Source organism: Thunnus maccoyii, chromosome 8 (assembly GCF_910596095.1).
Source record: "Thunnus maccoyii chromosome 8, fThuMac1.1, whole genome shotgun sequence".
In the NCBI taxonomy this organism is placed as follows: Eukaryota; Metazoa; Chordata; class Actinopteri; order Scombriformes; family Scombridae; genus Thunnus; species Thunnus maccoyii.
The window spans coordinates 5,151,191-5,177,584 of record NC_056540.1 but is presented as its reverse complement, the minus strand read 5'-3'; the positions used below and the strand labels follow the sequence as shown (position 1 = coordinate 5,177,584).

General features: G+C 50.6%; 1 protein-coding gene and 31 non-coding genes across 35 annotated transcripts in view; 31 read left to right on the top strand and 1 right to left on the bottom strand.

Moving 5' to 3' along the window:
* LOC121902118 overlaps positions 1 to 710 on the bottom strand; it is a 61,206-nt gene extending 60,496 nt beyond the window's left edge. For 2 of the 4 annotated variants that reach the window (XM_042419317.1, XM_042419327.1), the window contains exon 1: positions 552 to 710. The gene's annotated coding sequence lies outside the window, so the exon portion shown is untranslated. The remainder of the gene's footprint in view (positions 1 to 551) is intronic. The other 2 variants (XM_042419319.1, XM_042419330.1) reach the window with 1 other exon arrangement.
* LOC121902687 lies at positions 681 to 871 on the top strand. The gene has a single exon (XR_006097677.1). It is a non-coding gene; the product is annotated as a U2 spliceosomal RNA (small nuclear RNA).
* Positions 872 to 1,769: 898 nt separating this feature from the next.
* LOC121902994 lies at positions 1,770 to 1,876 on the top strand. The gene has a single exon (XR_006097956.1). It is a non-coding gene; the product is annotated as a U6 spliceosomal RNA (small nuclear RNA).
* Positions 1,877 to 2,261: 385 nt separating this feature from the next.
* On the top strand, positions 2,262 to 2,377 carry LOC121902897. Its single transcript, XR_006097866.1, has one exon. It is a non-coding gene; the product is annotated as a U5 spliceosomal RNA (small nuclear RNA).
* Positions 2,378 to 3,192: 815 nt separating this feature from the next.
* Positions 3,193 to 3,383, top strand: LOC121902686. Its single transcript, XR_006097676.1, has one exon. It is a non-coding gene; the product is annotated as a U2 spliceosomal RNA (small nuclear RNA).
* An 898-nt stretch (positions 3,384 to 4,281) lies between these two features.
* LOC121902993 lies at positions 4,282 to 4,388 on the top strand. The gene has a single exon (XR_006097955.1). It is a non-coding gene; the product is annotated as a U6 spliceosomal RNA (small nuclear RNA).
* A 385-nt stretch (positions 4,389 to 4,773) lies between these two features.
* On the top strand, positions 4,774 to 4,889 carry LOC121902896. Its single transcript, XR_006097865.1, has one exon. It is a non-coding gene; the product is annotated as a U5 spliceosomal RNA (small nuclear RNA).
* Positions 4,890 to 5,704: 815 nt separating this feature from the next.
* Positions 5,705 to 5,895, top strand: LOC121902685. Its single transcript, XR_006097675.1, has one exon. It is a non-coding gene; the product is annotated as a U2 spliceosomal RNA (small nuclear RNA).
* An 898-nt stretch (positions 5,896 to 6,793) lies between these two features.
* On the top strand, positions 6,794 to 6,900 carry LOC121902992. Its single transcript, XR_006097954.1, has one exon. It is a non-coding gene; the product is annotated as a U6 spliceosomal RNA (small nuclear RNA).
* Positions 6,901 to 7,285: 385 nt separating this feature from the next.
* Positions 7,286 to 7,401, top strand: LOC121902895. Its single transcript, XR_006097864.1, has one exon. It is a non-coding gene; the product is annotated as a U5 spliceosomal RNA (small nuclear RNA).
* Positions 7,402 to 8,216: 815 nt separating this feature from the next.
* LOC121902684 lies at positions 8,217 to 8,407 on the top strand. The gene has a single exon (XR_006097674.1). It is a non-coding gene; the product is annotated as a U2 spliceosomal RNA (small nuclear RNA).
* An 898-nt stretch (positions 8,408 to 9,305) lies between these two features.
* On the top strand, positions 9,306 to 9,412 carry LOC121902991. The gene has a single exon (XR_006097953.1). It is a non-coding gene; the product is annotated as a U6 spliceosomal RNA (small nuclear RNA).
* Positions 9,413 to 9,797: 385 nt separating this feature from the next.
* Positions 9,798 to 9,913, top strand: LOC121902893. The gene has a single exon (XR_006097862.1). It is a non-coding gene; the product is annotated as a U5 spliceosomal RNA (small nuclear RNA).
* An 815-nt stretch (positions 9,914 to 10,728) lies between these two features.
* On the top strand, positions 10,729 to 10,919 carry LOC121902683. The gene has a single exon (XR_006097673.1). It is a non-coding gene; the product is annotated as a U2 spliceosomal RNA (small nuclear RNA).
* Positions 10,920 to 11,817: 898 nt separating this feature from the next.
* On the top strand, positions 11,818 to 11,924 carry LOC121902990. Its single transcript, XR_006097952.1, has one exon. It is a non-coding gene; the product is annotated as a U6 spliceosomal RNA (small nuclear RNA).
* A 385-nt stretch (positions 11,925 to 12,309) lies between these two features.
* Positions 12,310 to 12,425, top strand: LOC121902892. Its single transcript, XR_006097861.1, has one exon. It is a non-coding gene; the product is annotated as a U5 spliceosomal RNA (small nuclear RNA).
* An 815-nt stretch (positions 12,426 to 13,240) lies between these two features.
* On the top strand, positions 13,241 to 13,431 carry LOC121902682. The gene has a single exon (XR_006097672.1). It is a non-coding gene; the product is annotated as a U2 spliceosomal RNA (small nuclear RNA).
* Positions 13,432 to 14,320: 889 nt separating this feature from the next.
* Positions 14,321 to 14,427, top strand: LOC121902988. The gene has a single exon (XR_006097950.1). It is a non-coding gene; the product is annotated as a U6 spliceosomal RNA (small nuclear RNA).
* Positions 14,428 to 14,812: 385 nt separating this feature from the next.
* On the top strand, positions 14,813 to 14,928 carry LOC121902891. The gene has a single exon (XR_006097860.1). It is a non-coding gene; the product is annotated as a U5 spliceosomal RNA (small nuclear RNA).
* Positions 14,929 to 15,743: 815 nt separating this feature from the next.
* LOC121902705 lies at positions 15,744 to 15,934 on the top strand. The gene has a single exon (XR_006097695.1). It is a non-coding gene; the product is annotated as a U2 spliceosomal RNA (small nuclear RNA).
* Positions 15,935 to 16,823: 889 nt separating this feature from the next.
* Positions 16,824 to 16,930, top strand: LOC121902987. The gene has a single exon (XR_006097949.1). It is a non-coding gene; the product is annotated as a U6 spliceosomal RNA (small nuclear RNA).
* A 385-nt stretch (positions 16,931 to 17,315) lies between these two features.
* LOC121902890 lies at positions 17,316 to 17,431 on the top strand. The gene has a single exon (XR_006097859.1). It is a non-coding gene; the product is annotated as a U5 spliceosomal RNA (small nuclear RNA).
* Positions 17,432 to 18,246: 815 nt separating this feature from the next.
* Positions 18,247 to 18,437, top strand: LOC121902681. Its single transcript, XR_006097671.1, has one exon. It is a non-coding gene; the product is annotated as a U2 spliceosomal RNA (small nuclear RNA).
* An 898-nt stretch (positions 18,438 to 19,335) lies between these two features.
* On the top strand, positions 19,336 to 19,442 carry LOC121902986. Its single transcript, XR_006097948.1, has one exon. It is a non-coding gene; the product is annotated as a U6 spliceosomal RNA (small nuclear RNA).
* Positions 19,443 to 19,827: 385 nt separating this feature from the next.
* LOC121902889 lies at positions 19,828 to 19,943 on the top strand. The gene has a single exon (XR_006097858.1). It is a non-coding gene; the product is annotated as a U5 spliceosomal RNA (small nuclear RNA).
* Positions 19,944 to 20,758: 815 nt separating this feature from the next.
* Positions 20,759 to 20,949, top strand: LOC121902680. Its single transcript, XR_006097670.1, has one exon. It is a non-coding gene; the product is annotated as a U2 spliceosomal RNA (small nuclear RNA).
* An 898-nt stretch (positions 20,950 to 21,847) lies between these two features.
* On the top strand, positions 21,848 to 21,954 carry LOC121902985. Its single transcript, XR_006097947.1, has one exon. It is a non-coding gene; the product is annotated as a U6 spliceosomal RNA (small nuclear RNA).
* Positions 21,955 to 22,339: 385 nt separating this feature from the next.
* LOC121902888 lies at positions 22,340 to 22,455 on the top strand. Its single transcript, XR_006097857.1, has one exon. It is a non-coding gene; the product is annotated as a U5 spliceosomal RNA (small nuclear RNA).
* Positions 22,456 to 23,270: 815 nt separating this feature from the next.
* On the top strand, positions 23,271 to 23,461 carry LOC121902679. Its single transcript, XR_006097669.1, has one exon. It is a non-coding gene; the product is annotated as a U2 spliceosomal RNA (small nuclear RNA).
* An 898-nt stretch (positions 23,462 to 24,359) lies between these two features.
* Positions 24,360 to 24,466, top strand: LOC121902984. The gene has a single exon (XR_006097946.1). It is a non-coding gene; the product is annotated as a U6 spliceosomal RNA (small nuclear RNA).
* A 385-nt stretch (positions 24,467 to 24,851) lies between these two features.
* LOC121902887 lies at positions 24,852 to 24,967 on the top strand. The gene has a single exon (XR_006097856.1). It is a non-coding gene; the product is annotated as a U5 spliceosomal RNA (small nuclear RNA).
* An 815-nt stretch (positions 24,968 to 25,782) lies between these two features.
* On the top strand, positions 25,783 to 25,973 carry LOC121902677. The gene has a single exon (XR_006097667.1). It is a non-coding gene; the product is annotated as a U2 spliceosomal RNA (small nuclear RNA).
* Positions 25,974 to 26,394: the final 421 nt, after the last annotated feature.

Genomic DNA, 26,394 nt, shown 5'->3' with positions numbered 1-26,394 from the left:
AGGTATCACCTTCGACCAGTATACGACGCTTGACCGTCCCGTTAATGAGCTTGTCCAGTCCTGTTTTCCTCAGTTAAGAAATATTGCAAAAATAAGACCTATATTGTCCCCCGTTGTTCTCGAACAATGAATCCACGCGTTCATTTTCTCCCGTTTAGGCTACTGTAACTCCCTCTACACCTGCCTCGGTCAGTCTTCTTTAAAACGTTTACAGTTAATCCAAAATACAGCAGCTAGACTTCTAACCAGAACTAGCCGTAGGTCCCACATTAACCCTGTTGTGGGGCGTCCCTCCCTCAAAGACGCCTCAAAGGCCATTGACGTCCGCAAGCCTTTCTGCATACCTCCCTTCTTCTTCCCGTGTCCTGTTTTATTTCATTTTGGTTGATTTCTCTCTGTGTCGTGTTTGTCTGTTTTATTAATCCATCTGTTTCGATTTTGCACGTGTATGTGTCTGTAAAGCACGTTGTGACTGTGTGTTTTAAAAAGTGCTGTATGAACAAAAGCTCACTTACTTACTTATTTACTTACTTACTTACTTACTTACTTACCTACTTACCAAGGAGCTCCTGGGCGGAGCTGCCAAGCAGCAGTCGTTCTTGCGGTCGTTTGAAACGACTGCACCACGACGAGCCAGAACTGTGCAGGAGGTGGGGCGGGGCAGCAAACAGCAAGGGTTCATCGCTTCTCGGCCTTTTGGCTAAGATCAAGTGTAGTATCTGTTCTTATCAGTTTAATATCTGATACGTCCTCTATAAGGGGACAACATATTAAAAGGATTTTTTGCACTTGGAGTTGAAAAAGGGGCTTGCTCCGTTCACTCCACGCATCGTCCCGGCATTGCAGTGCCGCTGGGAACGGTGCACCCTTCTCTCTGCTTTGTGGAATGCCAATTACTCAGAAGAAACGCAGCAGCCTCCTCAGTCTGCCCGTCTCAGATGGCTGCATATCAGCCATGACAACTGGGGCAAAAGTGCGGCGTGCAATGTAGAGTGACACAGAGTGAGATTTGCACCTCTGATTTGATTAGCAGACAAACATGACAGAGAGGGAACGTTGCCGTGTTGCAAATAGCTGCGAAATACACGTCGAATCTGCACAGCATTTTCCCTGCGTTTGTCCTCACTGGAGTGTCTGCGGCCACCTGCCTACTTTTGTTGTCTGGTAGCCCGCGTCTGAAAACCAATCCTCAGCATTGCGGCGGGGTATGTCAATCACAGGTTCCTGCTCTCTGACAAAGTTTCTTGCCGGTTACATGTAGAAAATATATTGTGCATACCGAACGCGACATTCTCAAGAATGTCGTCGGCTCGGCCTTACCCGAAAAAGGGCCTCGAGTAAGACTTTGACCCAATGGGCCATCTAGTCCGGCACCCCCTGCTGGCTTTCAGAGAAGGGCGACAACCAAGGTCGGACACACGCCACAGGCAGATGCTCAGAGCCGTCCTGTCATGCGTCATAGGAGTGGATGCTTAGCTTTGGGGCCCAAATGAAGCCTCCTGCGTGACAGACAACTTGTGCGTGGCCCCCTCATTTGGCATGAGGCCATTTCTGGCCTTAACCCACTTTGTGATTTTCACAAGCATGCGCGAAGAAGTAGCAGGCAGTTGATAGCAACTGAAAACACAGCGATGTCAACGACAGAAAGGCCCCATCCCTCGCGCTTGTCGTGCTTAATGGTGCCGCCCACTGTCCTCCAGACTGCACCGCGGTCAAGGGGCCATTCTGCCCACGGGGTAGTAAAAGGGAAGCAGCGCCTGAGGACTTGTGTGCTTGCTACGGCAGCACGTATGAAAAATTGGATTCGATACAGAGAAGATTAGCATGGCCCCTGCGAAAGGATGACACGCAAAATCGTGAAGCGTTTCCACATTTTGATCCGCTTCTGATGTCTCCTGCTCCTCTCCAGCGCCTGAGGGGGACGGTAGTACTTTGGCTGCATTTCCTGGTCTTCTTTGTCGCGTTTGACCTCGTGGATAGGCAGCTTCCTAGTACTGGTTATCTGGGTGGCCAATGTTAGGCTCGGGGAGGCCAGCTAAGGAAAATATGTCCCCGGCATGTAGAACCTGCTTCGTAGTACAGGCCCCAGAAGGTCTAGTGGCAACGACGTGACAGACGAGCAATCCCGGCGCCCAAAACTCCCTGAAGCGCAGTGCGGGGTAGGGGAATGGGTGTGGCCCGGGAGGCGAGTGAGGCTCACCGTGAAGGTTGTGGCTGGGACGACTGGGCTCCTTGGGCTGCTGTCGAGGAGCGGGCCGTACTTACTCTGGTTTCTCTTCATAACGTACAAGTCTTTCGCCTTTTACTAAAGACTTCCGTGGAGAGGAACACCCACGAGTTAAATCTATTTTTGGCAGGCTTTGCAGTTTGGCAGAGCCTCGTGTGTTTGTGAAAAGCAAAAACAGCTGTCCATAACAAGATGTGTGGGAGCACCGATCCTTGTCACCGCTGCTACTCAGTTCATCGGCCCGCTTCACCCCAACGTTTAAGTCCACGGCCAAAGGTCTTCTAAAGGTATCACCTTCGACCAGTATACGACGCTTGACCGTCCCGTTAATGAGCTTGTCCAGTCCTGTTTTCCTCAGTTAAGAAATATTGCAAAAATAAGACCTATATTGTCCCCCGTTGTTCTCGAACAATGAATCCACGCGTTCATTTTCTCCCGTTTAGGCTACTGTAACTCCCTCTACACCTGCCTCGGTCAGTCTTCTTTAAAACGTTTACAGTTAATCCAAAATACAGCAGCTAGACTTCTAACCAGAACTAGCCGTAGGTCCCACATTAACCCTGTTGTGGGGCGTCCCTCCCTCAAAGACGCCTCAAAGGCCATTGACGTCCGCAAGCCTTTCTGCATACCTCCCTTCTTCTTCCCGTGTCCTGTTTTATTTCATTTTGGTTGATTTCTCTCTGTGTCGTGTTTGTCTGTTTTATTAATCCATCTGTTTCGATTTTGCACGTGTATGTGTCTGTAAAGCACGTTGTGACTGTGTGTTTTAAAAAGTGCTGTATGAACAAAAGCTCACTTACTTACTTATTTACTTACTTACTTACTTACTTACTTACCTACTTACCAAGGAGCTCCTGGGCGGAGCTGCCAAGCGGCAGTCGTTCTTGCGGTCGTTTGAAACGACTGCACCACGACGAGCCAGAACTGTGCAGGAGGTGGGGCGGGGCAGCAAACAGCAAGGGTTCATCGCTTCTCGGCCTTTTGGCTAAGATCAAGTGTAGTATCTGTTCTTATCAGTTTAATATCTGATACGTCCTCTATAAGGGGACAACATATTAAAAGGATTTTTTGCACTTGGAGTTGAAAAAGGGGCTTGCTCCGTTCACTCCACGCATCGTCCCGGCATTGCAGTGCCGCTGGGAACGGTGCACCCTTCTCTCTGCTTTGTGGAATGCCAATTACTCAGAAGAAATGCAGCAGCCTCCTCAGTCTGCCCGTCTCAGATGGCTGCATATCAGCCATGACAACTGGGGCAAAAGTGCGGCGTGCAATGTAGAGTGACACAGAGTGAGATTTGCACCTCTGATTTGATTAGCAGACAAACATGACAGAGAGGGAACGTTGCCGTGTTGCAAATAGCTGCGAAATACACGTCGAATCTGCACAGCATTTTCCCTGCGTTTGTCCTCACTGGAGTGTCTGCGGCCACCTGCCTACTTTTGTTGTCTGGTAGCCCGCGTCTGAAAACCAATCCTCAGCATTGCGGCGGGGTATGTCAATCACAGGTTCCTGCTCTCTGACAAAGTTTCTTGCCGGTTACATGTAGAAAATATATTGTGCATACCGAACGCGACATTCTCAAGAATGTCGTCGGCTCGGCCTTACCCGAAAAAGGGCCTCGAGTAAGACTTTGACCCAATGGGCCATCTAGTCCGGCACCCCCTGCTGGCTTTCAGAGAAGGGCGACAACCAAGGTCGGACACACGCCACAGGCAGATGCTCAGAGCCGTCCTGTCATGCGTCATAGGAGTGGATGCTTAGCTTTGGGGCCCAAATGAAGCCTCCTGCGTGACAGACAACTTGTGCGTGGCCCCCTCATTTGGCATGAGGCCATTTCTGGCCTTAACCCACTTTGTGATTTTCACAAGCATGCGCGAAGAAGTAGCAGGCAGTTGATAGCAACTGAAAACACAGCGATGTCAACGACAGAAAGGCCCCATCCCTCGCGCTTGTCGTGCTTAATGGTGCCGCCCACTGTCCTCCAGACTGCACCGCGGTCAAGGGGCCATTCTGCCCACGGGGTAGTAAAAGGGAAGCAGCGCCTGAGGACTTGTGTGCTTGCTACGGCAGCACGTATGAAAAATTGGATTCGATACAGAGAAGATTAGCATGGCCCCTGCGAAAGGATGACACGCAAAATCGTGAAGCGTTTCCACATTTTGATCCGCTTCTGATGTCTCCTGCTCCTCTCCAGCGCCTGAGGGGGACGGTAGTACTTTGGCTGCATTTCCTGGTCTTCTTTGTCGCGTTTGACCTCGTGGATAGGCAGCTTCCTAGTACTGGTTATCTGGGTGGCCAATGTTAGGCTCGGGGAGGCCAGCTAAGGAAAATATGTCCCCGGCATGTAGAACCTGCTTCGTAGTACAGGCCCCAGAAGGTCTAGTGGCAACGACGTGACAGACGAGCAATCCCGGCACCCAAAACTCCCTGAAGCGCAGTGCGGGGTAGGGGAATGGGTGTGGCCCGGGAGGCGAGTGAGGCTCACCGTGAAGGTTGTGGCTGGGACGACTGGGCTCCTTGGGCTGCTGTCGAGGAGCGGGCCGTACTTACTCTGGTTTCTCTTCATAACGTACAAGTCTTTCGCCTTTTACTAAAGACTTCCGTGGAGAGGAACACCCACGAGTTAAATCTATTTTTGGCAGGCTTTGCAGTTTGGCAGAGCCTCGTGTGTTTGTGAAAAGCAAAAACAGCTGTCCATAACAAGATGTGTGGGAGCACCGATCCTTGTCACCGCTGCTACTCAGTTCATCGGCCCGCTTCACCCCAACGTTTAAGTCCACGGCCAAAGGTCTTCTAAAGGTATCACCTTCGACCAGTATACGACGCTTGACCGTCCCGTTAATGAGCTTGTCCAGTCCTGTTTTCCTCAGTTAAGAAATATTGCAAAAATAAGACCTATATTGTCCCCCGTTGTTCTCGAACAATGAATCCACGCGTTCATTTTCTCCCGTTTAGGCTACTGTAACTCCCTCTACACCTGCCTCGGTCAGTCTTCTTTAAAACGTTTACAGTTAATCCAAAATACAGCAGCTAGACTTCTAACCAGAACTAGCCGTAGGTCCCACATTAACCCTGTTGTGGGGCGTCCCTCCCTCAAAGACGCCTCAAAGGCCATTGACGTCCGCAAGCCTTTCTGCATACCTCCCTTCTTCTTCCCGTGTCCTGTTTTATTTCATTTTGGTTGATTTCTCTCTGTGTCGTGTTTGTCTGTTTTATTAATCCATCTGTTTCGATTTTGCACGTGTATGTGTCTGTAAAGCACGTTGTGACTGTGTGTTTTAAAAAGTGCTGTATGAACAAAAGCTCACTTACTTACTTATTTACTTACTTACTTACTTACTTACTTACCTACTTACCAAGGAGCTCCTGGGCGGAGCTGCCAAGCGGCAGTCGTTCTTGCGGTCGTTTGAAACGACTGCACCACGACGAGCCAGAACTGTGCAGGAGGTGGGGCGGGGCAGCAAACAGCAAGGGTTCATCGCTTCTCGGCCTTTTGGCTAAGATCAAGTGTAGTATCTGTTCTTATCAGTTTAATATCTGATACGTCCTCTATAAGGGGACAACATATTAAAAGGATTTTTTGCACTTGGAGTTGAAAAAGGGGCTTGCTCCGTTCACTCCACGCATCGTCCCGGCATTGCAGTGCCGCTGGGAACGGTGCACCCTTCTCTCTGCTTTGTGGAATGCCAATTACTCAGAAGAAATGCAGCAGCCTCCTCAGTCTGCCCGTCTCAGATGGCTGCATATCAGCCATGACAACTGGGGCAAAAGTGCGGCGTGCAATGTAGAGTGACACAGAGTGAGATTTGCACCTCTGATTTGATTAGCAGACAAACATGACAGAGAGGGAACGTTGCCGTGTTGCAAATAGCTGCGAAATACACGTCGAATCTGCACAGCATTTTCCCTGCGTTTGTCCTCACTGGAGTGTCTGCGGCCACCTGCCTACTTTTGTTGTCTGGTAGCCCGCGTCTGAAAACCAATCCTCAGCATTGCGGCGGGGTATGTCAATCACAGGTTCCTGCTCTCTGACAAAGTTTCTTGCCGGTTACATGTAGAAAATATATTGTGCATACCGAACGCGACATTCTCAAGAATGTCGTCGGCTCGGCCTTACCCGAAAAAGGGCCTCGAGTAAGACTTTGACCCAATGGGCCATCTAGTCCGGCACCCCCTGCTGGCTTTCAGAGAAGGGCGACAACCAAGGTCGGACACACGCCACAGGCAGATGCTCAGAGCCGTCCTGTCATGCGTCATAGGAGTGGATGCTTAGCTTTGGGGCCCAAATGAAGCCTCCTGCGTGACAGACAACTTGTGCGTGGCCCCCTCATTTGGCATGAGGCCATTTCTGGCCTTAACCCACTTTGTGATTTTCACAAGCATGCGCGAAGAAGTAGCAGGCAGTTGATAGCAACTGAAAACACAGCGATGTCAACGACAGAAAGGCCCCATCCCTCGCGCTTGTCGTGCTTAATGGTGCCGCCCACTGTCCTCCAGACTGCACCGCGGTCAAGGGGCCATTCTGCCCACGGGGTAGTAAAAGGGAAGCAGCGCCTGAGGACTTGTGTGCTTGCTACGGCAGCACGTATGAAAAATTGGATTCGATACAGAGAAGATTAGCATGGCCCCTGCGAAAGGATGACACGCAAAATCGTGAAGCGTTTCCACATTTTGATCCGCTTCTGATGTCTCCTGCTCCTCTCCAGCGCCTGAGGGGGACGGTAGTACTTTGGCTGCATTTCCTGGTCTTCTTTGTCGCGTTTGACCTCGTGGATAGGCAGCTTCCTAGTACTGGTTATCTGGGTGGCCAATGTTAGGCTCGGGGAGGCCAGCTAAGGAAAATATGTCCCCGGCATGTAGAACCTGCTTCGTAGTACAGGCCCCAGAAGGTCTAGTGGCAACGACGTGACAGACGAGCAATCCCGGCGCCCAAAACTCCCTGAAGCGCAGTGCGGGGTAGGGGAATGGGTGTGGCCCGGGAGGCGAGTGAGGCTCACCGTGAAGGTTGTGGCTGGGACGACTGGGCTCCTTGGGCTGCTGTCGAGGAGCGGGCCGTACTTACTCTGGTTTCTCTTCATAACGTACAAGTCTTTCGCCTTTTACTAAAGACTTCCGTGGAGAGGAACACCCACGAGTTAAATCTATTTTTGGCAGGCTTTGCAGTTTGGCAGAGCCTCGTGTGTTTGTGAAAAGCAAAAACAGCTGTCCATAACAAGATGTGTGGGAGCACCGATCCTTGTCACCGCTGCTACTCAGTTCATCGGCCCGCTTCACCCCAACGTTTAAGTCCACGGCCAAAGGTCTTCTAAAGGTATCACCTTCGACCAGTATACGACGCTTGACCGTCCCGTTAATGAGCTTGTCCAGTCCTGTTTTCCTCAGTTAAGAAATATTGCAAAAATAAGACCTATATTGTCCCCCGTTGTTCTCGAACAATGAATCCACGCGTTCATTTTCTCCCGTTTAGGCTACTGTAACTCCCTCTACACCTGCCTCGGTCAGTCTTCTTTAAAACGTTTACAGTTAATCCAAAATACAGCAGCTAGACTTCTAACCAGAACTAGCCGTAGGTCCCACATTAACCCTGTTGTGGGGCGTCCCTCCCTCAAAGACGCCTCAAAGGCCATTGACGTCCGCAAGCCTTTCTGCATACCTCCCTTCTTCTTCCCGTGTCCTGTTTTATTTCATTTTGGTTGATTTCTCTCTGTGTCGTGTTTGTCTGTTTTATTAATCCATCTGTTTCGATTTTGCACGTGTATGTGTCTGTAAAGCACGTTGTGACTGTGTGTTTTAAAAAGTGCTGTATGAACAAAAGCTCACTTACTTACTTATTTACTTACTTACTTACTTACTTACTTACCTACTTACCAAGGAGCTCCTGGGCGGAGCTGCCAAGCGGCAGTCGTTCTTGCGGTCGTTTGAAACGACTGCACCACGACGAGCCAGAACTGTGCAGGAGGTGGGGCGGGGCAGCAAACAGCAAGGGTTCATCGCTTCTCGGCCTTTTGGCTAAGATCAAGTGTAGTATCTGTTCTTATCAGTTTAATATCTGATACGTCCTCTATAAGGGGACAACATATTAAAAGGATTTTTTGCACTTGGAGTTGAAAAAGGGGCTTGCTCCGTTCACTCCACGCATCGTCCCGGCATTGCAGTGCCGCTGGGAACGGTGCACCCTTCTCTCTGCTTTGTGGAATGCCAATTACTCAGAAGAAACGCAGCAGCCTCCTCAGTCTGCCCGTCTCAGATGGCTGCATATCAGCCATGACAACTGGGGCAAAAGTGCGGCGTGCAATGTAGAGTGACACAGAGTGAGATTTGCACCTCTGATTTGATTAGCAGACAAACATGACAGAGAGGGAACGTTGCCGTGTTGCAAATAGCTGCGAAATACACGTCGAATCTGCACAGCATTTTCCCTGCGTTTGTCCTCACTGGAGTGTCTGCGGCCACCTGCCTACTTTTGTTGTGTGGTAGCCCGCGTCTGAAAACCAATCCTCAGCATTGCGGCGGGGTATGTCAATCACAGGTTCCTGCTCTCTGACAAAGTTTCTTGCCGGTTACATGTAGAAAATATATTGTGCATACCGAACGCGACATTCTCAAGAATGTCGTCGGCTCGGCCTTACCCGAAAAAGGGCCTCGAGTAAGACTTTGACCCAATGGGCCATCTAGTCCGGCACCCCCTGCTGGCTTTCAGAGAAGGGCGACAACCAAGGTCGGACACACGCCACAGGCAGATGCTCAGAGCCGTCCTGTCATGCGTCATAGGAGTGGATGCTTAGCTTTGGGGCCCAAATGAAGCCTCCTGCGTGACAGACAACTTGTGCGTGGCCCCCTCATTTGGCATGAGGCCATTTCTGGCCTTAACCCACTTTGTGATTTTCACAAGCATGCGCGAAGAAGTAGCAGGCAGTTGATAGCAACTGAAAACACAGCGATGTCAACGACAGAAAGGCCCCATCCCTCGCGCTTGTCGTGCTTAATGGTGCCGCCCACTGTCCTCCAGACTGCACCGCGGTCAAGGGGCCATTCTGCCCACGGGGTAGTAAAAGGGAAGCAGCGCCTGAGGACTTGTGTGCTTGCTACGGCAGCACGTATGAAAAATTGGATTCGATACAGAGAAGATTAGCATGGCCCCTGCGAAAGGATGACACGCAAAATCGTGAAGCGTTTCCACATTTTGATCCGCTTCTGATGTCTCCTGCTCCTCTCCAGCGCCTGAGGGGGACGGTAGTACTTTGGCTGCATTTCCTGGTCTTCTTTGTCGCGTTTGACCTCGTGGATAGGCAGCTTCCTAGTACTGGTTATCTGGGTGGCCAATGTTAGGCTCGGGGAGGCCAGCTAAGGAAAATATGTCCCCGGCATGTAGAACCTGCTTCGTAGTACAGGCCCCAGAAGGTCTAGTGGCAACGACGTGACAGACGAGCAATCCCGGCGCCCAAAACTCCCTGAAGCGCAGTGCGGGGTAGGGGAATGGGTGTGGCCCGGGAGGCGAGTGAGGCTCACCGTGAAGGTTGTGGCTGGGACGACTGGGCTCCTTGGGCTGCTGTCGAGGAGCGGGCCGTACTTACTCTGGTTTCTCTTCATAACGTACAAGTCTTTCGCCTTTTACTAAAGACTTCCGTGGAGAGGAACACCCACGAGTTAAATCTATTTTTGGCAGGCTTTGCAGTTTGGCAGAGCCTCGTGTGTTTGTGAAAAGCAAAAACAGCTGTCCATAACAAGATGTGTGGGAGCACCGATCCTTGTCACCGCTGCTACTCAGTTCATCGGCCCGCTTCACCCCAACGTTTAAGTCCACGGCCAAAGGTCTTCTAAAGGTATCACCTTCGACCAGTATACGACGCTTGACCGTCCCGTTAATGAGCTTGTCCAGTCCTGTTTTCCTCAGTTAAGAAATATTGCAAAAATAAGACCTATATTGTCCCCCGTTGTTCTCGAACAATGAATCCACGCGTTCATTTTCTCCCGTTTAGGCTACTGTAACTCCCTCTACACCTGCCTCGGTCAGTCTTCTTTAAAACGTTTACAGTTAATCCAAAATACAGCAGCTAGACTTCTAACCAGAACTAGCCGTAGGTCCCACATTAACCCTGTTGTGGGGCGTCCCTCCCTCAAAGACGCCTCAAAGGCCATTGACGTCCGCAAGCCTTTCTGCATACCTCCCTTCTTCTTCCCGTGTCCTGTTTTATTTCATTTTGGTTGATTTCTCTCTGTGTCGTGTTTGTCTGTTTTATTAATCCATCTGTTTCGATTTTGCACGTGTATGTGTCTGTAAAGCACGTTGTGACTGTGTGTTTTAAAAAGTGCTGTATGAACAAAAGCTCACTTACTTACTTATTTACTTACTTACTTACTTACTTACTTACCTACTTACCAAGGAGCTCCTGGGCGGAGCTGCCAAGCGGCAGTCGTTCTTGCGGTCGTTTGAAACGACTGCACCACGACGAGCCAGAACTGTGCAGGAGGTGGGGCGGGGCAGCAAACAGCAAGGGTTCATCGCTTCTCGGCCTTTTGGCTAAGATCAAGTGTAGTATCTGTTCTTATCAGTTTAATATCTGATACGTCCTCTATAAGGGGACAACATATTAAAAGGATTTTTTGCACTTGGAGTTGAAAAAGGGGCTTGCTCCGTTCACTCCACGCATCGTCCCGGCATTGCAGTGCCGCTGGGAACGGTGCACCCTTCTCTCTGCTTTGTGGAATGCCAATTACTCAGAAGAAACGCAGCAGCCTCCTCAGTCTGCCCGTCTCAGATGGCTGCATATCAGCCATGACAACTGGGGCAAAAGTGCGGCGTGCAATGTAGAGTGACACAGAGTGAGATTTGCACCTCTGATTTGATTAGCAGACAAACATGACAGAGAGGGAACGTTGCCGTGTTGCAAATAGCTGCGAAATACACGTCGAATCTGCACAGCATTTTCCCTGCGTTTGTCCTCACTGGAGTGTCTGCGGCCACCTGCCTACTTTTGTTGTCTGGTAGCCCGCGTCTGAAAACCAATCCTCAGCATTGCGGCGGGGTATGTCAATCACAGGTTCCTGCTCTCTGACAAAGTTTCTTGCCGGTTACATGTAGAAAATATATTGTGCATACCGAACGCGACATTCTCAAGAATGTCGTCGGCTCGGCCTTACCCGAAAAAGGGCCTCGAGTAAGACTTTGACCCAATGGGCCATCTAGTCCGGCACCCCCTGCTGGCTTTCAGAGAAGGGCGACAACCAAGGTCGGACACACGCCACAGGCAGATGCTCAGAGCCGTCCTGTCATGCGTCATAGGAGTGGATGCTTAGCTTTGGGGAACAAATGAAGCCTCCTGCGTGACAGACAACTTGTGCGTGGCCCCCTCATTTGGCATGAGGCCATTTCTGGCCTTAACCCACTTTGTGATTTTCACAAGCATGCGCGAAGAAGTAGCAGGCAGTTGATAGCAACTGAAAACACAGCGATGTCAACGACAGAAAGGCCCCATCCCTCGCGCTTGTCGTGCTTAATGGTGCCGCCCACTGTCCTCCAGACTGCACCGCGGTCAAGGGGCCATTCTGCCCACGGGGTAGTAAAAGGGAAGCAGCGCCTGAGGACTTGTGTGCTTGCTACGGCAGCACGTATGAAAAATTGGATTCGATACAGAGAAGATTAGCATGGCCCCTGCGAAAGGATGACACGCAAAATCGTGAAGCGTTTCCACATTTTGATCCGCTTCTGATGTCTCCTGCTCCTCTCCAGCGCCTGAGGGGGACGGTAGTACTTTGGCTGCATTTCCTGGTCTTCTTTGTCGCGTTTGACCTCGTGGATAGGCAGCTTCCTAGTACTGGTTATCTGGGTGGCCAATGTTAGGCTCGGGGAGGCCAGCTAAGGAAAATATGTCCCCGGCATGTAGAACCTGCTTCGTAGTACAGGCCCCAGAAGGTCTAGTGGCAACGACGTGACAGACGAGCAATCCCGGCGCCCAAAACTCCCTGAAGCGCAGTGCGGGGTAGGGGAATGGGTGTGGCCCGGGAGGCGAGTGAGGCTCACCGTGAAGGTTGTGGCTGGGACGACTGGGCTCCTTGGGCTGCTGTCGAGGAGCGGGCCGTACTTACTCTGGTTTCTCTTCATAACGTACAAGTCTTTCGCCTTTTACTAAAGACTTCCGTGGAGAGGAACACCCACGAGTTAAATCTATTTTTGGCAGGCTTTGCAGTTTGGCAGAGCCTCGTGTGTTTGTGAAAAGCAAAAACAGCTGTCCATAACAAGATGTGTGGGAGCACCGATCCTTGTCACCGCTGCTACTCAGTTCATCGGCCCGCTTCACCCCAACGTTTAAGTCCACGGCCAAAGGTCTTCTAAAGGTATCACCTTCGACCAGTATACGACGCTTGACCGTCCCGTTAATGAGCTTGTCCAGTCCTGTTTTCCTCAGTTAAGAAATATTGCAAAAATAAGACCTATATTGTCCCCCGTTGTTCTCGAACAATGAATCCACGCGTTCATTTTCTCCCGTTTAGGCTACTGTAACTCCCTCTACACCTGCCTCGGTCAGTCTTCTTTAAAACGTTTACAGTTAATCCAAAATACAGCAGCTAGACTTCTAACCAGAACTAGCCGTAGGTCCCACATTAACCCTGTTGTGGGGCGTCCCTCCCTCAAAGACGCCTCAAAGGCCATTGACGTCCGCAAGCCTTTCTGCATACCTCCCTTCTTCTTCCCGTGTCCTGTTTTATTTCATTTTGGTTGATTTCTCTCTGTGTCGTGTTTGTCTGTTTTATTAATCCATCTGTTTCGATTTTGCACGTGTATGTGTCTGTAAAGCACGTTGTGACTGTGTGTTTTAAAAAGTGCTGTATGAACAAAAGCTCACTTACTTACTTATTTACTTACTTACTTACTTACTTACTTACCTACTTACCAAGGAGCTCCTGGGCGGAGCTGCCAAGCGGCAGTCGTTCTTGCGGTCGTTTGAAACGACTGCACCACGACGAGCCAGAACTGTGCAGGAGGTGGGGCGGGGCAGCAAACAGCAAGGGTTCATCGCTTCTCGGCCTTTTGGCTAAGATCAAGTGTAGTATCTGTTCTTATCAGTTTAATATCTGATACGTCCTCTATAAGGGGACAACATATTAAAAGGATTTTTTGCACTTGGAGTTGAAAAAGGGGCTTGCTCCGTTCACTCCACGCATCGTCCCGGCATTGCAGTGCCGCTGGGAACGGTGCACCCTTCTCTCTGCTTTGTGGAATGCCAATTACTCAGAAGAAACGCAGCAGCCTCCTCAGTCTGCCCGTCTCAGATGGCTGCATATCAGCCATGACAACTGGGGCAAAAGTGCGGCGTGCAATGTAGAGTGACACAGAGTGAGATTTGCACCTCTGATTTGATTAGCAGACAAACATGACAGAGAGGGAACGTTGCCGTGTTGCAAATAGCTGCGAAATACACGTCGAATCTGCACAGCATTTTCCCTGCGTTTGTCCTCACTGGAGTGTCTGCGGCCACCTGCCTACTTTTGTTGTCTGGTAGCCCGCGTCTGAAAACCAATCCTCAGCATTGCGGCGGGGTATGTCAATCACAGGTTCCTGCTCTCTGACAAAGTTTCTTGCCGGTTACATGTAGAAAATATATTGTGCATACCGAACGCGACATTCTCAAGAATGTCGTCGGCTCGGCCTTACCCGAAAAAGGGCCTCTTTGACCCAATGGGCCATCTAGTCCGGCACCCCCTGCTGGCTTTCAGAGAAGGGCGACAACCAAGGTCGGACACACGCCACAGGCAGATGCTCAGAGCCGTCCTGTCATGCGTCATAGGAGTGGATGCTTAGCTTTGGGGCCCAAATGAAGCCTCCTGCGTGACAGACAACTTGTGCGTGGCCCCCTCATTTGGCATGAGGCCATTTCTGGCCTTAACCCACTTTGTGATTTTCACAAGCATGCGCGAAGAAGTAGCAGGCAGTTGATAGCAACTGAAAACACAGCGATGTCAACGACAGAAAGGCCCCATCCCTCGCGCTTGTCGTGCTTAATGGTGCCGCCCACTGTCCTCCAGACTGCACCGCGGTCAAGGGGCCATTCTGCCCACGGGGTAGTAAAAGGGAAGCAGCGCCTGAGGACTTGTGTGCTTGCTACGGCAGCACGTATGAAAAATTGGATTCGATACAGAGAAGATTAGCATGGCCCCTGCGAAAGGATGACACGCAAAATCGTGAAGCGTTTCCACATTTTGATCCGCTTCTGATGTCTCCTGCTCCTCTCCAGCGCCTGAGGGGGACGGTAGTACTTTGGCTGCATTTCCTGGTCTTCTTTGTCGCGTTTGACCTCGTGGATAGGCAGCTTCCTAGTACTGGTTATCTGGGTGGCCAATGTTAGGCTCGGGGAGGCCAGCTAAGGAAAATATGTCCCCGGCATGTAGAACCTGCTTCGTAGTACAGGCCCCAGAAGGTCTAGTGGCAACGACGTGACAGACGAGCAATCCCGGCGCCCAAAACTCCCTGAAGCGCAGTGCGGGGTAGGGGAATGGGTGTGGCCCGGGAGGCGAGTGAGGCTCACCGTGAAGGTTGTGGCTGGGACGACTGGGCTCCTTGGGCTGCTGTCGAGGAGCGGGCCGTACTTACTCTGGTTTCTCTTCATAACGTACAAGTCTTTCGCCTTTTACTAAAGACTTCCGTGGAGAGGAACACCCACGAGTTAAATCTATTTTTGGCAGGCTTTGCAGTTTGGCAGAGCCTCGTGTGTTTGTGAAAAGCAAAAACAGCTGTCCATAACAAGATGTGTGGGAGCACCGATCCTTGTCACCGCTGCTACTCAGTTCATCGGCCCGCTTCACCCCAACGTTTAAGTCCACGGCCAAAGGTCTTCTAAAGGTATCACCTTCGACCAGTATACGACGCTTGACCGTCCCGTTAATGAGCTTGTCCAGTCCTGTTTTCCTCAGTTAAGAAATATTGCAAAAATAAGACCTATATTGTCCCCCGTTGTTCTCGAACAATGAATCCACGCGTTCATTTTCTCCCGTTTAGGCTACTGTAACTCCCTCTACACCTGCCTCGGTCAGTCTTCTTTAAAACGTTTACAGTTAATCCAAAATACAGCAGCTAGACTTCTAACCAGAACTAGCCGTAGGTCCCACATTAACCCTGTTGTGGGGCGTCCCTCCCTCAAAGACGCCTCAAAGGCCATTGACGTCCGCAAGCCTTTCTGCATACCTCCCTTCTTCTTCCCGTGTCCTGTTTTATTTCATTTTGGTTGATTTCTCTCTGTGTCGTGTTTGTCTGTTTTATTAATCCATCTGTTTCGATTTTGCACGTGTATGTGTCTGTAAAGCACGTTGTGACTGTGTGTTTTAAAAAGTGCTGTATGAACAAAAGCTCACTTACTTACTTATTTACTTACTTACTTACTTACTTACTTACCTACTTACCAAGGAGCTCCTGGGCGGAGCTGCCAAGCGGCAGTCGTTCTTGCGGTCGTTTGAAACGACTGCACCACGACGAGCCAGAACTGTGCAGGAGGTGGGGCGGGGCAGCAAACAGCAAGGGTTCATCGCTTCTCGGCCTTTTGGCTAAGATCAAGTGTAGTATCTGTTCTTATCAGTTTAATATCTGATACGTCCTCAATAAGGGGACAACATATTAAAAGGATTTTTTGCACTTGGAGTTGAAAAAGGGGCTTGCTCCGTTCACTCCACGCATCGTCCCGGCATTGCAGTGCCGCTGGGAACGGTGCACCCTTCTCTCTGCTTTGTGGAATGCCAATTACTCAGAAGAAACGCAGCAGCCTCCTCAGTCTGCCCGTCTCAGATGGCTGCATATCAGCCATGACAACTGGGGCAAAAGTGCGGCGTGCAATGTAGAGTGACACAGAGTGAGATTTGCACCTCTGATTTGATTAGCAGACAAACATGACAGAGAGGGAATGTTGCCGTGTTGCAAATAGCTGCGAAATACACGTCGAATCTGCACAGCATTTTCCCTGCGTTTGTCCTCACTGGAGTGTCTGCGGCCACCTGCCTACTTTTGTTGTCTGGTAGCCCGCGTCTGAAAACCAATCCTCAGCATTGCGGCGGGGTATGTCAATCACAGGTTCCTGCTCTCTGACAAAGTTTCTTGCCGGTTACATGTAGAAAATATATTGTGCATACCGAACGCGACATTCTCAAGAATGTCGTCGGCTCGGCCTTACCCGAAAAAGGGCCTCTTTGACCCAATGGGCCATCTAGTCCGGCACCCCCTGCTGGCTTTCAGAGAAGGGCGACAACCAAGGTCGGACACACGCCACAGGCAGATGCTCAGAGCCGTCCTGTCATGCGTCATAGGAGTGGATGCTTAGCTTTGGGGCCCAAATGAAGCCTCCTGCGTGACAGACAACTTGTGCGTGGCCCCCTCATTTGGCATGAGGCCATTTCTGGCCTTAACCCACTTTGTGATTTTCACAAGCATGCGCGAAGAAGTAGCAGGCAGTTGATAGCAACTGAAAACACAGCGATGTCAACGACAGAAAGGCCCCATCCCTCGCGCTTGTCGTGCTTAATGGTGCCGCCCACTGTCCTCCAGACTGCACCGCGGTCAAGGGGCCATTCTGCCCACGGGGTAGTAAAAGGGAAGCAGCGCCTGAGGACTTGTGTGCTTGCTACGGCAGCACGTATGAAAAATTGGATTCGATACAGAGAAGATTAGCATGGCCCCTGCGAAAGGATGACACGCAAAATCGTGAAGCGTTTCCACATTTTGATCCGCTTCTGATGTCTCCTGCTCCTCTCCAGCGCCTGAGGGGGACGGTAGTACTTTGGCTGCATTTCCTGGTCTTCTTTGTCGCGTTTGACCTCGTGGATAGGCAGCTTCCTAGTACTGGTTATCTGGGTGGCCAATGTTAGGCTCGGGGAGGCCAGCTAAGGAAAATATGTCCCCGGCATGTAGAACCTGCTTCGTAGTACAGGCCCCAGAAGGTCTAGTGGCAACGACGTGACAGACGAGCAATCCCGGCGCCCAAAACTCCCTGAAGCGCAGTGCGGGGTAGGGGAATGGGTGTGGCCCGGGAGGCGAGTGAGGCTCACCGTGAAGGTTGTGGCTGGGACGACTGGGCTCCTTGGGCTGCTGTCGAGGAGCGGGCCGTACTTACTCTGGTTTCTCTTCATAACGTACAAGTCTTTCGCCTTTTACTAAAGACTTCCGTGGAGAGGAACACCCACGAGTTAAATCTATTTTTGGCAGGCTTTGCAGTTTGGCAGAGCCTCGTGTGTTTGTGAAAAGCAAAAACAGCTGTCCATAACAAGATGTGTGGGAGCACCGATCCTTGTCACCGCTGCTACTCAGTTCATCGGCCCGCTTCACCCCAACGTTTAAGTCCACGGCCAAAGGTCTTCTAAAGGTATCACCTTCGACCAGTATACGACGCTTGACCGTCCCGTTAATGAGCTTGTCCAGTCCTGTTTTCCTCAGTTAAGAAATATTGCAAAAATAAGACCTATATTGTCCCCCGTTGTTCTCGAACAATGAATCCACGCGTTCATTTTCTCCCGTTTAGGCTACTGTAACTCCCTCTACACCTGCCTCGGTCAGTCTTCTTTAAAACGTTTACAGTTAATCCAAAATACAGCAGCTAGACTTCTAACCAGAACTAGCCGTAGGTCCCACATTAACCCTGTTGTGGGGCGTCCCTCCCTCAAAGACGCCTCAAAGGCCATTGACGTCCGCAAGCCTTTCTGCATACCTCCCTTCTTCTTCCCGTGTCCTGTTTTATTTCATTTTGGTTGATTTCTCTCTGTGTCGTGTTTGTCTGTTTTATTAATCCATCTGTTTCGATTTTGCACGTGTATGTGTCTGTAAAGCACGTTGTGACTGTGTGTTTTAAAAAGTGCTGTATGAACAAAAGCTCACTTACTTACTTATTTACTTACTTACTTACTTACTTACTTACCTACTTACCAAGGAGCTCCTGGGCGGAGCTGCCAAGCGGCAGTCGTTCTTGCGGTCGTTTGAAACGACTGCACCACGACGAGCCAGAACTGTGCAGGAGGTGGGGCGGGGCAGCAAACAGCAAGGGTTCATCGCTTCTCGGCCTTTTGGCTAAGATCAAGTGTAGTATCTGTTCTTATCAGTTTAATATCTGATACGTCCTCTATAAGGGGACAACATATTAAAAGGATTTTTTGCACTTGGAGTTGAAAAAGGGGCTTGCTCCGTTCACTCCACGCATCGTCCCGGCATTGCAGTGCCGCTGGGAACGGTGCACCCTTCTCTCTGCTTTGTGGAATGCCAATTACTCAGAAGAAACGCAGCAGCCTCCTCAGTCTGCCCGTCTCAGATGGCTGCATATCAGCCATGACAACTGGGGCAAAAGTGCGGCGTGCAATGTAGAGTGACACAGAGTGAGATTTGCACCTCTGATTTGATTAGCAGACAAACATGACAGAGAGGGAACGTTGCCGTGTTGCAAATAGCTGCGAAATACACGTCGAATCTGCACAGCATTTTCCCTGCGTTTGTCCTCACTGGAGTGTCTGCGGCCACCTGCCTACTTTTGTTGTCTGGTAGCCCGCGTCTGAAAACCAATCCTCAGCATTGCGGCGGGGTATGTCAATCACAGGTTCCTGCTCTCTGACAAAGTTTCTTGCCGGTTACATGTAGAAAATATATTGTGCATACCGAACGCGACATTCTCAAGAATGTCGTCGGCTCGGCCTTACCCGAAAAAGGGCCTCGAGTAAGACTTTGACCCAATGGGCCATCTAGTCCGGCACCCCCTGCTGGCTTTCAGAGAAGGGCGACAACCAAGGTCGGACACACGCCACAGGCAGATGCTCAGAGCCGTCCTGTCATGCGTCATAGGAGTGGATGCTTAGCTTTGGGGAACAAATGAAGCCTCCTGCGTGACAGACAACTTGTGCGTGGCCCCCTCATTTGGCATGAGGCCATTTCTGGCCTTAACCCACTTTGTGATTTTCACAAGCATGCGCGAAGAAGTAGCAGGCAGTTGATAGCAACTGAAAACACAGCGATGTCAACGACAGAAAGGCCCCATCCCTCGCGCTTGTCGTGCTTAATGGTGCCGCCCACTGTCCTCCAGACTGCACCGCGGTCAAGGGGCCATTCTGCCCACGGGGTAGTAAAAGGGAAGCAGCGCCTGAGGACTTGTGTGCTTGCTACGGCAGCACGTATGAAAAATTGGATTCGATACAGAGAAGATTAGCATGGCCCCTGCGAAAGGATGACACGCAAAATCGTGAAGCGTTTCCACATTTTGATCCGCTTCTGATGTCTCCTGCTCCTCTCCAGCGCCTGAGGGGGACGGTAGTACTTTGGCTGCATTTCCTGGTCTTCTTTGTCGCGTTTGACCTCGTGGATAGGCAGCTTCCTAGTACTGGTTATCTGGGTGGCCAATGTTAGGCTCGGGGAGGCCAGCTAAGGAAAATATGTCCCCGGCATGTAGAACCTGCTTCGTAGTACAGGCCCCAGAAGGTCTAGTGGCAACGACGTGACAGACGAGCAATCCCGGCACCCAAAACTCCCTGAAGCGCAGTGCGGGGTAGGGGAATGGGTGTGGCCCGGGAGGCGAGTGAGGCTCACCGTGAAGGTTGTGGCTGGGACGACTGGGCTCCTTGGGCTGCTGTCGAGGAGCGGGCCGTACTTACTCTGGTTTCTCTTCATAACGTACAAGTCTTTCGCCTTTTACTAAAGACTTCCGTGGAGAGGAACACCCACGAGTTAAATCTATTTTTGGCAGGCTTTGCAGTTTGGCAGAGCCTCGTGTGTTTGTGAAAAGCAAAAACAGCTGTCCATAACAAGATGTGTGGGAGCACCGATCCTTGTCACCGCTGCTACTCAGTTCATCGGCCCGCTTCACCCCAACGTTTAAGTCCACGGCCAAAGGTCTTCTAAAGGTATCACCTTCGACCAGTATACGACGCTTGACCGTCCCGTTAATGAGCTTGTCCAGTCCTGTTTTCCTCAGTTAAGAAATATTGCAAAAATAAGACCTATATTGTCCCCCGTTGTTCTCGAACAATGAATCCACGCGTTCATTTTCTCCCGTTTAGGCTACTGTAACTCCCTCTACACCTGCCTCGGTCAGTCTTCTTTAAAACGTTTACAGTTAATCCAAAATACAGCAGCTAGACTTCTAACCAGAACTAGCCGTAGGTCCCACATTAACCCTGTTGTGGGGCGTCCCTCCCTCAAAGACGCCTCAAAGGCCATTGACGTCCGCAAGCCTTTCTGCATACCTCCCTTCTTCTTCCCGTGTCCTGTTTTATTTCATTTTGGTTGATTTCTCTCTGTGTCGTGTTTGTCTGTTTTATTAATCCATCTGTTTCGATTTTGCACGTGTATGTGTCTGTAAAGCACGTTGTGACTGTGTGTTTTAAAAAGTGCTGTATGAACAAAAGCTCACTTACTTACTTATTTACTTACTTACTTACTTACTTACTTACCTACTTACCAAGGAGCTCCTGGGCGGAGCTGCCAAGCGGCAGTCGTTCTTGCGGTCGTTTGAAACGACTGCACCACGACGAGCCAGAACTGTGCAGGAGGTGGGGCGGGGCAGCAAACAGCAAGGGTTCATCGCTTCTCGGCCTTTTGGCTAAGATCAAGTGTAGTATCTGTTCTTATCAGTTTAATATCTGATACGTCCTCTATAAGGGGACAACATATTAAAAGGATTTTTTGCACTTGGAGTTGAAAAAGGGGCTTGCTCCGTTCACTCCACGCATCGTCCCGGCATTGCAGTGCCGCTGGGAACGGTGCACCCTTCTCTCTGCTTTGTGGAATGCCAATTACTCAGAAGAAATGCAGCAGCCTCCTCAGTCTGCCCGTCTCAGATGGCTGCATATCAGCCATGACAACTGGGGCAAAAGTGCGGCGTGCAATGTAGAGTGACACAGAGTGAGATTTGCACCTCTGATTTGATTAGCAGACAAACATGACAGAGAGGGAACGTTGCCGTGTTGCAAATAGCTGCGAAATACACGTCGAATCTGCACAGCATTTTCCCTGCGTTTGTCCTCACTGGAGTGTCTGCGGCCACCTGCCTACTTTTGTTGTCTGGTAGCCCGCGTCTGAAAACCAATCCTCAGCATTGCGGCGGGGTATGTCAATCACAGGTTCCTGCTCTCTGACAAAGTTTCTTGCCGGTTACATGTAGAAAATATATTGTGCATACCGAACGCGACATTCTCAAGAATGTCGTCGGCTCGGCCTTACCCGAAAAAGGGCCTCGAGTAAGACTTTGACCCAATGGGCCATCTAGTCCGGCACCCCCTGCTGGCTTTCAGAGAAGGGCGACAACCAAGGTCGGACACACGCCACAGGCAGATGCTCAGAGCCGTCCTGTCATGCGTCATAGGAGTGGATGCTTAGCTTTGGGGAACAAATGAAGCCTCCTGCGTGACAGACAACTTGTGCGTGGCCCCCTCATTTGGCATGAGGCCATTTCTGGCCTTAACCCACTTTGTGATTTTCACAAGCATGCGCGAAGAAGTAGCAGGCAGTTGATAGCAACTGAAAACACAGCGATGTCAACGACAGAAAGGCCCCATCCCTCGCGCTTGTCGTGCTTAATGGTGCCGCCCACTGTCCTCCAGACTGCACCGCGGTCAAGGGGCCATTCTGCCCACGGGGTAGTAAAAGGGAAGCAGCGCCTGAGGACTTGTGTGCTTGCTACGGCAGCACGTATGAAAAATTGGATTCGATACAGAGAAGATTAGCATGGCCCCTGCGAAAGGATGACACGCAAAATCGTGAAGCGTTTCCACATTTTGATCCGCTTCTGATGTCTCCTGCTCCTCTCCAGCGCCTGAGGGGGACGGTAGTACTTTGGCTGCATTTCCTGGTCTTCTTTGTCGCGTTTGACCTCGTGGATAGGCAGCTTCCTAGTACTGGTTATCTGGGTGGCCAATGTTAGGCTCGGGGAGGCTAGCTAAGGAAAATATGTCCCCGGCATGTAGAACCTGCTTCGTAGTACAGGCCCCAGAAGGTCTAGTGGCAACGACGTGACAGACGAGCAATCCCGGCGCCCAAAACTCCCTGAAGCGCAGTGCGGGGTAGGGGAATGGGTGTGGCCCGGGAGGCGAGTGAGGCTCACCGTGAAGGTTGTGGCTGGGACGACTGGGCTCCTTGGGCTGCTGTCGAGGAGCGGGCCGTACTTACTCTGGTTTCTCTTCATAACGTACAAGTCTTTCGCCTTTTACTAAAGACTTCCGTGGAGAGGAACACCCACGAGTTAAATCTATTTTTGGCAGGCTTTGCAGTTTGGCAGAGCCTCGTGTGTTTGTGAAAAGCAAAAACAGCTGTCCATAACAAGATGTGTGGGAGCACCGATCCTTGTCACCGCTGCTACTCAGTTCATCGGCCCGCTTCACCCCAACGTTTAAGTCCACGGCCAAAGGTCTTCTAAAGGTATCACCTTCGACCAGTATACGACGCTTGACCGTCCCGTTAATGAGCTTGTCCAGTCCTGTTTTCCTCAGTTAAGAAATATTGCAAAAATAAGACCTATATTGTCCCCCGTTGTTCTCGAACAATGAATCCACGCGTTCATTTTCTCCCGTTTAGGCTACTGTAACTCCCTCTACACCTGCCTCGGTCAGTCTTCTTTAAAACGTTTACAGTTAATCCAAAATACAGCAGCTAGACTTCTAACCAGAACTAGCCGTAGGTCCCACATTAACCCTGTTGTGGGGCGTCCCTCCCTCAAAGACGCCTCAAAGGCCATTGACGTCCGCAAGCCTTTCTGCATACCTCCCTTCTTCTTCCCGTGTCCTGTTTTATTTCATTTTGGTTGATTTCTCTCTGTGTCGTGTTTGTCTGTTTTATTAATCCATCTGTTTCGATTTTGCACGTGTATGTGTCTGTAAAGCACGTTGTGACTGTGTGTTTTAAAAAGTGCTGTATGAACAAAAGCTCACTTACTTACTTATTTACTTACTTACTTACTTACTTACTTACCTACTTACCAAGGAGCTCCTGGGCGGAGCTGCCAAGCGGCAGTCGTTCTTGCGGTCGTTTGAAACGACTGCACCACGACGAGCCAGAACTGTGCAGGAGGTGGGGCGGGGCAGCAAACAGCAAGGGTTTATCGCTTCTCGGCCTTTTGGCTAAGATCAAGTGTAGTATCTGTTCTTATCAGTTTAATATCTGATACGTCCTCTATAAGGGGACAACATATTAAAAGGATTTTTTGCACTTGGAGTTGAAAAAGGGGCTTGCTCCGTTCACTCCACGCATCGTCCCGGCATTGCAGTGCCGCTGGGAACGGTGCACCCTTCTCTCTGCTTTGTGGAATGCCAATTACTCAGAAGAAACGCAGCAGCCTCCTCAGTCTGCCCGTCTCAGATGGCTGCATATCAGCCATGACAACTGGGGCAAAAGTGCGGCGTGCAATGTAGAGTGACACAGAGTGAGATTTGCACCTCTGATTTGATTAGCAGACAAACATGACAGAGAGGGAACGTTGCCGTGTTGCAAATAGCTGCGAAATACACGTCGAATCTGCACAGCATTTTCCCTGCGTTTGTCCTCACTGGAGTGTCTGCGGCCACCTGCCTACTTTTGTTGTCTGGTAGCCCGCGTCTGAAAACCAATCCTCAGCATTGCGGCGGGGTATGTCAATCACAGGTTCCTGCTCTCTGACAAAGTTTCTTGCCGGTTACATGTAGAAAATATATTGTGCATACCGAACGCGACATTCTCAAGAATGTCGTCGGCTCGGCCTTACCCGAAAAAGGGCCTCGAGTAAGACTTTGACCCAATGGGCCATCTAGTCCGGCACCCCCTGCTGGCTTTCAGAGAAGGGCGACAACCAAGGTCGGACACACGCCACAGGCAGATGCTCAGAGCCGTCCTGTCATGCGTCATAGGAGTGGATGCTTAGCTTTGGGGAACAAATGAAGCCTCCTGCGTGACAGACAACTTGTGCGTGGCCCCCTCATTTGGCATGAGGCCATTTCTGGCCTTAACCCACTTTGTGATTTTCACAAGCATGCGCGAAGAAGTAGCAGGCAGTTGATAGCAACTGAAAACACAGCGATGTCAACGACAGAAAGGCCCCATCCCTCGCGCTTGTCGTGCTTAATGGTGCCGCCCACTGTCCTCCAGACTGCACCGCGGTCAAGGGGCCATTCTGCCCACGGGGTAGTAAAAGGGAAGCAGCGCCTGAGGACTTGTGTGCTTGCTACGGCAGCACGTATGAAAAATTGGATTCGATACAGAGAAGATTAGCATGGCCCCTGCGAAAGGATGACACGCAAAATCGTGAAGCGTTTCCACATTTTGATCCGCTTCTGATGTCTCCTGCTCCTCTCCAGCGCCTGAGGGGGACGGTAGTACTTTGGCTGCATTTCCTGGTCTTCTTTGTCGCGTTTGACCTCGTGGATAGGCAGCTTCCTAGTACTGGTTATCTGGGTGGCCAATGTTAGGCTCGGGGAGGCCAGCTAAGGAAAATATGTCCCCGGCATGTAGAACCTGCTTCGTAGTACAGGCCCCAGAAGGTCTAGTGGCAACGACGTGACAGACGAGCAATCCCGGCGCCCAAAACTCCCTGAAGCGCAGTGCGGGGTAGGGGAATGGGTGTGGCCCGGGAGGCGAGTGAGGCTCACCGTGAAGGTTGTGGCTGGGACGACTGGGCTCCTTGGGCTGCTGTCGAGGAGCGGGCCGTACTTACTCTGGTTTCTCTTCATAACGTACAAGTCTTTCGCCTTTTACTAAAGACTTCCGTGGAGAGGAACACCCACGAGTTAAATCTATTTTTGGCAGGCTTTGCAGTTTGGCAGAGCCTCGTGTGTTTGTGAAAAGCAAAAACAGCTGTCCATAACAAGATGTGTGGGAGCACCGATCCTTGTCACCGCTGCTACTCAGTTCATCGGCCCGCTTCACCCCAACGTTTAAGTCCACGGCCAAAGGTCTTCTAAAGGTATCACCTTCGACCAGTATACGACGCTTGACCGTCCCGTTAATGAGCTTGTCCAGTCCTGTTTTCCTCAGTTAAGAAATATTGCAAAAATAAGACCTATATTGTCCCCCGTTGTTCTCGAACAATGAATCCACGCGTTCATTTTCTCCCGTTTAGGCTACTGTAACTCCCTCTACACCTGCCTCGGTCAGTCTTCTTTAAAACGTTTACAGTTAATCCAAAATACAGCAGCTAGACTTCTAACCAGAACTAGCCGTAGGTCCCACATTAACCCTGTTGTGGGGCGTCCCTCCCTCAAAGACGCCTCAAAGGCCATTGACGTCCGCAAGCCTTTCTGCATACCTCCCTTCTTCTTCCCGTGTCCTGTTTTATTTCATTTTGGTTGATTTCTCTCTGTGTCGTGTTTGTCTGTTTTATTAATCCATCTGTTTCGATTTTGCACGTGTATGTGTCTGTAAAGCACGTTGTGACTGTGTGTTTTAAAAAGTGCTGTATGAACAAAAGCTCACTTACTTACTTATTTACTTACTTACTTACTTACTTACTTACCTACTTACCAAGGAGCTCCTGGGCGGAGCTGCCAAGCGGCAGTCGTTCTTGCGGTCGTTTGAAACGACTGCACCACGACGAGCCAGAACTGTGCAGGAGGTGGGGCGGGGCAGCAAACAGCAAGGGTTCATCGCTTCTCGGCCTTTTGGCTAAGATCAAGTGTAGTATCTGTTCTTATCAGTTTAATATCTGATACGTCCTCTATAAGGGGACAACATATTAAAAGGATTTTTTGCACTTGGAGTTGAAAAAGGGGCTTGCTCCGTTCACTCCACGCATCGTCCCGGCATTGCAGTGCCGCTGGGAACGGTGCACCCTTCTCTCTGCTTTGTGGAATGCCAATTACTCAGAAGAAACGCAGCAGCCTCCTCAGTCTGCCCGTCTCAGATGGCTGCATATCAGCCATGACAACTGGGGCAAAAGTGCGGCGTGCAATGTAGAGTGACACAGAGTGAGATTTGCACCTCTGATTTGATTAGCAGACAAACATGACAGAGAGGGAACGTTGCCGTGTTGCAAATAGCTGCGAAATACACGTCGAATCTGCACAGCATTTTCCCTGCGTTTGTCCTCACTGGAGTGTCTGCGGCCACCTGCCTACTTTTGTTGTCTGGTAGCCCGCGTCTGAAAACCAATCCTCAGCATTGCGGCGGGGTATGTCAATCACAGGTTCCTGCTCTCTGACAAAGTTTCTTGCCGGTTACATGTAGAAAATATATTGTGCATACCGAACGCGACATT